This window comes from Nicotiana tomentosiformis, chromosome 7 (genome assembly GCF_000390325.3).
Source record: "Nicotiana tomentosiformis chromosome 7, ASM39032v3, whole genome shotgun sequence".
Taxonomy (NCBI): Eukaryota; Viridiplantae; Streptophyta; class Magnoliopsida; order Solanales; family Solanaceae; genus Nicotiana; species Nicotiana tomentosiformis.
In genome coordinates this window covers 26892852-26903356 of record NC_090818.1, presented here as the reverse complement: position 1 = coordinate 26903356, position 10505 = coordinate 26892852, and positions in this window count along the sequence as shown.

Sequence of the window (10505 nt, the reverse complement as noted above, 5' to 3'; positions counted from 1 at the left end):
AAGGAATCAAGGGCCCTACGTACAAAGGTAGCCCGGTTTAGCTTATCCGAAGACGGAACCCTGTTCAGAAGGACATTCGATGGCCCACTCGCGATATGTCTAGGACTATGGGACACCGAGTACATTTTGAGGGAAATCCACGAAGGCACCTGTGGAAATCATTCAGGCGCCGAATCATTGGTTCAAAAAGTTATTAGAGCCGGCTATTATTGGATCGATATAGAAAATGACGCAAAGGAGTTTGTAAGAAAATATGATGAATGTCAAAGACACGCTCCGATGATTCATTAACCCGGGGAGCTGCTGCATTCAGTTTTTTCACCATGGTCGTTCATGAAGTGGGGGATGGATATTGTCGTCCCCCTTCCATGGTCACCCGACAAGGCTCAATTTATATTGTTTACGACTGACTATTTTTCGAAGTGGGTGGAAGCCTAGGCATACAAAAAGTCAGGGAGAAAGAAGTCATCGACTTTATTTGGGATCATATCATATGCCGATTCGGAATGCCGACCGAGATCGTGTGCGACAACGGGTAATAATTCATCGGCAACAAGGTAAGCAACTACCGAACAACTGGAACATAGCTCACTTGAAGTGATACAATTGCTAAGGTACGATCCCATTCATTTTCCTTTATTTATTTACATTCGGAACTAACACTTGCAGGGAATCATCAAGGAATGATACAATTTTTAGGTTTGAAAGCACGCGTTGCACTCTTTTTTCTTAAAACAGTTTTGTCCCAAATGATTTTTCATCAAGGTTTTTAATGAGGCAACAGTAAATTGTGCTAACATAGAATTGAAGGACATTTACGAACCGGTATTGAAGATCACAACAACAATATTTGAAGCCTCTCTATGCTCGGCCCTGAACACTGGGAGGCATTGATCTCATCCAAGTTCACACCTCAATTCAAGGTTATGAAACGGTCGATTGCAATAGTAACCCAACAAGGAGTCGGGGTCGAATTCCGCATGGAGCTATACGTGGGATTTAAGAGTATAAATTGTAATGTATGAGTCTGAACTATCTCAAATTACACTTCCACAAATTGATGTTTGTTCTATGTCTATTTCAAGTTAAGATTGCAAGATTAAGTGATGAAACTAAGAAATTGTTTTTGTTGTTGTTTTTCAAATACTGTAAAAGGCCTAGGGCTATGACCTTCACCTAGGTGTTTGCCTAACAGATTATAAACTTTAAAGCTTATTTTATTGGTCGGGGTATATTATAGCTATCAACACTTGAGTACCCACTCAATACCTCTCGATGAGAGAGTGACTTTACCTAAATTGGCTTTCTCAAGTCCAAATGGGTGTTGAACAAATCGGTTGATACAAAGCTCAAGTCGGGTTTTACTATCTCTAGATTCAACCCTTTAATTGGGACTATCAATCTCTTGATTCACCCCAATTTCTTGTTAGTCAAATCTTCCTAGACTAAATCTCTCTTTCTCAAATAGAGACCAAGTCAAATAGGAATGAACTAATATTTGCAACCATTAATTCTACAACTAAAAGCACGGACAAGGCTAAATAATAAACACACAACCATAAACAAGTAATAAATCAAACACCCATTAAGTTTACACTCTAGGGTTGGGTCACAACCCTAGTGAAAATCTAGCTACTCATGCTTAAGACAGAAGAAATAGAAGAAGAAATGATAATTAAACACATATTGATAATTAAAATAAAGAAATTTATGTTTAAAAAGCTCAAAATGGCAAAAACTACTAAAGAGAGTAAAGAAAACGTCTACTGTAGCTGCTGATGTCAAAAACTTGACCTAAAAAAGTGAAATTCTTCTATTTATACAGAGCTGGAATTTTCAGAACAAAATGCCCTTTCGGAGGTTCTGCGGCCGCACAATTCCATGTGCGGTCCGCACTTTGCTTCAACCTGATAGGATTGGAATCTTGCGGCCGCACAATTCTGAATTGCGTCCGCATCTCTCTCTTTCCGTGGTCCGCACATTTCTGAGACTCTTTTGCGGATCGCACAAATGCAACTGCGGTCGCGTAGCTGATCTTCTGCGGCCGCACAATAATTGTGCGGTCCGCACTTCCGTTGAACTTCATTTGTAGGTTCTCTAAACTTTTTCTCTTGCCTAGCTTCTGTGGCCGCACATTTCATGTGCGGACCGCACTTCTCATAGATCTCTGATAAGTTCTTCTGCACAATCTACGGCCGCAGATGATGTTCTGCGGTCCACACTTTAAGCTTCTCTGTCTGTTTTTTTCCTTGAGTTCAGATCACTCCTTCTTGAGTTGAATTTCATCTTGGAGGCTCGTTTTTCAATATTCCTTCAATTAAGCATATGTCATCAGTTTTCGGGAACAAAATTAAACGCTTTTGGACTAAAAAGAAAGCTAAAAGGCGCAAATAAGTAGTCAAAATCCCCACTTATCAACTCCCCCAAACTTAAGCTTTTGCTTGTCCTCAAGCAAATAATGTAATTCCTACATCCACAAGTTAAGAGCTATTCCAGCTAATCGAATATGCATCAATCACATATCAATTGGGACCAACAATCACCCACAATACTTATGAATTATCAATAAGGCGATGAGTTGAGCTTTTAAGCGCAAATAGTTCTAATGTGACACTTGAGCATCAAGAGTTGACTTTATTCATCAAGGAAGCTCGCTCTTTCATGTAGGTCATTGTGGATCCCAAACTCCTCCTCCTCTACTCTCCGTTAGCATATCTCACTAAAGAATGTAGCACTCAATTCAAAGATTTGTGAAATGTTCGCTTATCTCTCTCAAAAGAATGTCACAAGTACGGCTCTAAGTACAATATGTTTGCCCCTCATGTAGATAACCACTAATGTAAGTTCACTCGGCTTGAAATCATGTAGGACTTTTTCAGAATGTAATGAAGGCTTTTGGACTAAGGTTGGATATGTTGTAATAGAACGGGTTCATCTTTCCTTACACTACACTTCCTATTATCGGCTCATGTTTTGCCAACTCTTAAAGGCATTTTCTTTTACTTAGGGTAACTAGAGAGACTTCATCACTCATGCTTGGTCATGATATTCATTTTCTCCTTCTTTGTTTTCTCCATGCTTTGCATCATTACTATTCTTTGAAATCTCTTCAACTCTTCAACTTAGTCACTTTCTTTTTGCATTTTTCTTTTTGTTCTTCTTTCTTTTTCTTGCATTTCCTTCTCTTAATTTCTTTTCTCCTTTTTTGCCTTGGTACCTTTTTCAAACTCCCTGTCTCTCCCCCAAACTTACGTTTTTTTGCCAATTGTTTTAAAAGAGTGTTAAGGAAATCTCGAGTGCCAAGATAGGGTCACGACAGAATGGGTAAAGGCTTGTAACATAGTGATCAAATGAGAAAGGTTTTAGGCTCAAATGGGTTGACTAAGGATAACAACATTGGTGGGCTATGGAAAATTTCAAGCGGGTCAAGGAGAGCCTACAATCACTTCTCAAGCCAAGCAAAACTTAATATTTTGCCTCGAAACACATTCGGGGCAAGTTCTAGACCATTCGCACGGGTACTTGGACTCGCAACAAAAATATTTCACCTTTCACACAGCTGGATTGTCAAAGAGGATAGAGTCGAGGGACCAAACGACCATATTCAAGATTGAAAATTACTATGGTTCGACCAAACCACTTGATGGTTGCTTAAGTCAACACAAGAGTTAGAAGGTCACTAACTAGAGTTGTTTCTTTTCAAAAACTTATTTTTAATCATAAGCACACAGTTAAGTGTGTTGGTAACAAGTGAAGCATGTTTGAATCTTCGAGCCTGACTCAATTAGGTCTTTTATTCCTTATTACTACTATTCTTACCTAAACACTAAAAACGGACTTAATCCCTTAAGAAAGTTGTCACGCCATCCATCGTTAGGAAGAGTTACCTGGTTCACACAAAAACTACATTTGGAAAGAACCGTGGCATTAAGAAAAATAAAGGCTTATTGTCCACTCAAACATAAAAAGAAGCTACTAGATTAAAAGGAAGCTATTAGATTAAACAAGAAGCTACTGAATTAAACATTGACTAATAAGAAAATAAAATAAAGAAGCTACAAAGCAAGATACTGCAAGCATAATGAATATACATAATGAGGGAGGAAAAGAGAAAATATATACATCAATAGAGAGAGAAAGAGGAAAATCTATACATGATAAAAAGAAAAGGAAAATGTTATCAGTTATTACAAACCAAATGTCAAATCATCCAAATATCAAATAAACTCCACCCCTCCGAATAAAAGTAAGCATTGTCCCCAATGCTTAACAAAATAAAAATAAAGAAGGGTAAGAGTGAAAAGGACTCCCTATGTGGATGTGTCCATAGTAGTGTCATCGCCCTCAGTCTCCTCTAACTGGATCTTATCATCCTCAGTTCAGGGAGGAACTGGGTGGGAGAACATCTGGCACACCGCCTCAACAGTGTCGACAGCCATGTCTGGCTGTTCAGACTAGCCAGCCGGTGCCACTGGTGCTGATGGTGCTGATGGATCTACTAGTGCTGTTGGATCTGTCTCTATCAGCATATCAAATGGAAGGTCCTCAGCGGCTGCTATCTTGGTGACCTCTCTCCTCAGATTGTCTAATGATTTCTTGGATGCCTAGGATTTCTCCATCTTCTTTACCTGCTTCCCAAGCTCCTCGATCACTAGCTCCATATGCTACTAAAGTGTTCATGATGGTCTTCTGATTCTCCAAAATCTTCTTCAATGTATCCTCGACTATCAGAGGGATCTAGGGTGCCGGGGTGGATTACTGTACTATAACAACATTGGATAAGTCAGACAGCTGCATCCAGTTGTTGAGGCTCGCCAGTTTCTGGGAGACTCGCATCGCAGATAGTGGATGAGTGGGAATAGGCACCGGCCTTAAAGTCGAGGTGGAGGGAACTGATGGTGAAGGCTCTGAAGAAGGAGGTGGAGGCATGGCAGCTGCACTGATAGAAGGCACTGCTGAAGTAGAAGGCATGTCTGCTGACTCTACAGCTACCATCTAAGGCTCATTATACTGGCCTACGGTAGCAGTCAGCTGACCCTTTTTCTTTAGGTTTCCACCACCCATCAAAGAATACCATGAGAAGGGTTTTTTCGCCCGCACATTGGTATCAAAATCCCTTGACTCCACCCCCGTATCCGTAAGGTACTCAATGATAGTGTTGGGATACGGGTAGGAGGTGTCACCTTGCCTGGCAACCAAAGAAATGTTGACCGACATCACGGCACCCACATTGATTGGGTACCCAACCATGATAGAGGCAACTAGCACTGCCCTAGGAATTGGAAGATTTTTCTCATTCTGGCATGTGTCTAGTCTGCTGCATAAGAACGTCTTCCATCCCTTTGCCTCGAAGTTCAGGGTGTTCCTGTGAATCAGAACCCTTGCTATGATTTATGGCGGTGGTGGTCCCGGAGCTGCCAGAATCTCAGCTAGCCATGGACGAGTTGCATAAACCATAGCCAACTTTTCCAAATATTGCACTGGCTCAATATCCTCAAACCCCAAGTAGGTTTTCTAATCAAATCTCACTTTCAGGTTCCTCACTTTTGTCACTTTGGTCCCCTTCTTTATGTATGCCACATTGGGGTAAAATTCCCGGACCAATTACTCTTTGGAATCTATCACACTCTTAGTGAACCATGTCCACCCCTTCCGCTCCGGAACTACCTCGACATCGTCGGGTTGTATTTATCAAGGTCTTTCAACAATAAATGACACTCAAGAGTGAGCGATCTCAATGACCACCACTCTCTAAAACTAGAGAAGGCTGCAAGTCTGACGAACCTATCTTCCCAAATTTCTTTCTTTTTCGACCTCTCAAGGTCAGCTACTCTGGTATCACCCCATCGGCCATCGACCGTGAGATCATCAACATCCGCTGTGGTAGCAGGTGCATTGGGGGCATGTGTGGATGAAGGTTCTGAAGCAAGACTGTTACCTTCCGAACCCTCAAAAGTGCTCTCAGAGGAGGTAGGCTCGTTTCTAAGTTAGTATTTGTCCTGAGGCATATGTGGCTATGATTGCATAGCAGGCTGCTCTTGCACTGAGTCGCCCTCTGATGCTTCCCTAGACGGGGCATATGAACTTGATTCGGAGGGTTCCGGCTGTCTACTTTGGCTTGCTATGACTTTCTTACTGATTACTCTTTGGAGGGTGAGGGGTAAAGTGTTTTTGCCTCTGCCTCTGGAAGGTTCACCCCTCCCCTTTGATGTATCACCACGACCACTGCATCTAATCATATTTTTGGAGCAAACAACAGCAGGAGTCAGTACTAATTCAAGTGCAGATAATAAGAAGTTCACAGATCAAAACATGTTACAGGGTAGGGAAGTGCGGCCGCAGGTCTGGTTGTGCGGACCGCACAATTTTAAAGTACGGCCGCACAATTGGCACCTGAAAATGGCAACTCTATGAAGACAGAGAATGCCCTTATCTGTGGTCGCACACACTTTTCTGCGACCGCGATAGAAATTTTGCGGACCGCACAATTTGAAGTGCGGTCCGCACAATTTGAAGTGCGGTCCGCACAATCTTGCTTCACCAAAGCCCTAATCTATACTTCTGCGGACTGCACAATTCCTTGCACAATCCAAAACTTAATCGGGAAGAGTTCTTAGGGTTTTGATTTTATGCACAAATTGGACATCGTAGTAGCACTTATACATTAAAAACCAAATACCCATTCCGTAAATAGCAACTAGGAGTTTACCCAACACAATTCACACCCCACATAGATATAAAGTTGACAAATGGTCTAAAATAAGTAACAAGTTGTAAACTAAACTAAGAAAATTAAAGAATTCTAGAAATTCTTCGAATATACCAGTGATGAAGTGGTGTTAAGGAGTGATCACAGATGCTCAATTAAGTGGCAGATGATTGAATCAGTTGTGTGCAAGATTTTCGCCTTTGTTTTGATTTCTCAGAGATTGGAAAGTTTCAACAGTCAAATTAGGGCTACTATTTATACTAACCAGTTTTGGATAAGGGTTCAAGAGACGAGTGTGGCCGCATAATTCCTTCTGCGGTCCGCACTTTGTTACATGTTGTTCAAGTTCCCTTCGTTGATTTGTGGTCCGTATAATTAGTTGTACGACCATAGATGTTGATGTGGTCCGCAGATTTCCTTGTGCGGCCGCACTTTGGCCATTTATTTGGCAAACAAACTTCAGAGAGTTTGCATTTTTACATCTCAAATTGTGCGGTCCGCACAAGAATTGTGCGGCCGCAGTTGACTTCTGCTATAGCATTCAAAATTGTGCGGTCCGCATTTTTTCCATACTTAGCCAATTTTTCTAAGCATAGTTCCTACAACACACTTCAAAACCAATTAGCACAAAATAAGACCTATCTAAAGAAAAAGAAACATGGGTTACCTCCCAAGAAGCGCCTGATTTAACATCGCGGCATGACACAGATTACCATCATTTGAAATGAATTACCGCCACGACGTGGCCATCGCCAACCTTTCCCAGATAGTGCTTTATCTGGTGACCATTGACTCTAAACACCTCATCATTTTTATTCTTCAAGTCCAAAGCACCAAAGGGTGTCACACCCACAACCTCAAACGGGCCACTCCATTTAGATTTTAACTTTCCGGGAAACATTTGTAATTGCGAATTGAACAACAACACAAGATCACCCTCTTTAAACTCTTTGTTCCAAATGCACTTGTCATGAAGATATTTCATCTTCTATTTGTATAAGGACAAAATTGTGAAAATGTGCCACCCTTAAGTTGGCGGCGACATCCCACTCAAGATTCAACTTCTTTAAAGCCCACATGGCTTTGTGCTCAAGTTCCACTGGAAGATGACAAACTTTTCCAAGCACCAACCGGTATGGAGACATTCCGATAGATATTTTGTAAGCCGTCCTATAAGCCCATACAACATCATCAAATTTCTTGGACCAATCCGTCCGGTTAGCATTCACTCTTTTGGACAAAATACTCTTTATCTCCCGGTTGGAGACTTTCACTTGACCACTTGCTTGTGGATGATAGGGAGTTATGACTTTATGAGTGACACCATACTTGGTGAGTAAGGTGTCGAAAGCTTTGTTGCAAAAATGCTATCCCCCATCACTTATGATAGCCCTTGGAGTACCAAATCTTGTGAAAATATTTTTCTTTAAAAACGCCAGCACACTTCTCGCTTCATTGTTGGGTAGAGCAACGGCCTCAACCCATTTGGACATATAATCAACTGCGACCAAGATGTAGGTGTTTCCACAAGAACTCACAAAAGGACCCATGAAGTTAATACCCAGACATCGAAAATATCAATCTCCAAAATGGTGGTGAGGGCATTTCATTTTTCTTTGAGATTCCACCGGCCCTTTGACATTCATCACAACACTTGACTAGATCACTCGCATCCTTGTAAAGGGTGGGCCAATAAAAATCGCAATTTAGCACTTTGGCCGTCGTTCTTGCTCCACCATGGTAACCACCATATGGCAAAGAATGACAGGCCCTAAGAATTTCAACTCGTTCCTCCTTCGGTACACATCTTTTAATCACTCTATCCGTACAAATCCTGAAAAGGTACGGTTTATCCCAATAATGGTCTTGACAATCCCGTTTGAGCTTCTTCCTTTAGTTTGAAGAGAACTCATTCGGGATGATACCACTTACAAGGAAATTTGCTAGATCCGCGAACCATGGCACCTATTTTATTGAAATAGCCAAGAGTTTCTCATCGGGGAAGGAGTCATTTATTTCAATGCCATTATGCGGCCTCCCCTCCTTCTCCAAACGAGACAAGTGGTCCGCCACATGGTTTTCACTTCCTTTGCGATCTTGGATGTCAATATCAAACTCTTGCAATAAAAGCACCCATCTCATCAACCGGTCTTTGGAATCTTTCTTGCTCATAAGATAGCTAAGTGCCGCATGATCCGTGTGGACAATGACTTTTGCACCCATCAAGTACTGGCACAACTTCTCCATAGCAAAGACAATGGAAATGAGCTCTTTCTCCGTGACGGAGTAGTCGACTTGGGAACTATTCATGGTCTTACTAGCATAGTAGACCAGATGAAAAATCTTATTGATGAGTTTCCCCAAAACAACCCCTACCGCTACATCACTTGCGTCGCACATGAGCTCAAAAGGAACACTTCAATTTGGAGCGGTAATAATGGGAGTAGTAGTCAACTTGAACTTTAACAATTCAAAGGCTTTCATGCAATCATCATTGAAGTGGAACTTAACATCTTTCTCCAAAAGCTTTCACAATGGGTTCACCACTCTAGAGAAATCCTTGATGAAACACCAGTAAAATCCTGCGTGACCTAAGAAACTCCGCACGCCTTTCACTGAAGTTGGAGGTAGAAGTTTAGAAATCACCTCAATATTTGCCTTGTCTACTTCAATGACATTCTTTGAGATCTTGTGGTCAAGGACAATTCCTTCCTCGTCCATGAAATAACATTTCTCCCAATTGAGCACCAAGTTTGTTTCTTCACATATTGTCAACACTTTATCCAAGTTTGCGAGACAATCATCAAAAGAATTCCCGACCACCGTGAAGTCATCCATGGAGACTTCAAGATAATCCTCCACCATGTCCATGAAGATCTCCATCATACACTTTTGAAAAGTCATTGATGCATTGCACAACCCAAATGGCATCCGCTTGAAGGCAAAAGTACCATAAGGACACGCAAAGGTAGTCTTCTCTTGATCCTTCGGAGCAATAAGAATTTGGTTGTAGCCAGAATACCCATCAAGAAAATAATCAAAAGCACGACCAGCCAATCTATCAAACATTTGATCTAGGAAGGGAAGTGGAAAATGGTCCTTCCTTGTGACTTTGTTGAGCTTACGATAGTCCATACACACTCTCCACCCGGTCACCGTTCTTGTAGGAATCAACTCATTCTTATCATTGGTGACCACCGTCATGCCCCCCTTCTTTGGGACACATTGAACCGGAGAAGTCCACAAACTATCGGAAATAGGATAGACAACCCCGACATCCAACCACTTGATGATATCCTTTTTGACAACTTCTTGCATGGCTTAGTTGAGTCTCATTTGATGTTCAATAGATGGTTTGGCACCTTCCTCCAAGTTAATCTTGTGCATGCAAAATGCGGGGCTCATCCCCCGGAAATCTGCAATGTCCATGCAATAGCCTTCTTCTTTTTTTGTAGCACCGCCAATGTAGAGTCTACCTGCACGTTAGTCAAAGAAGAGAAACGAATAACTGGTAAAGTAGAAGAAGGGACAAGAAATACATACCGAAGATGTGGAGGAAATGGATTCAACTCCAAGATAGGAGGCTTCTCGATTGAGGGCTTTGTTGGAGGAGTTGTCCTATTTCACTAGGCTAATTTAGTGGTGAATATTTGCACCAGCCCTACGTAGGAGAATCTGCAACATGCATGCGATATGATGAATGTTCCTCTCTTACCTCACCCTATCTTCTTGGATCTCTCGGATGAGCCTATCCAGTGATTCCCTGTTGAAAACGGCATTCATGCTTGGCCTTGGC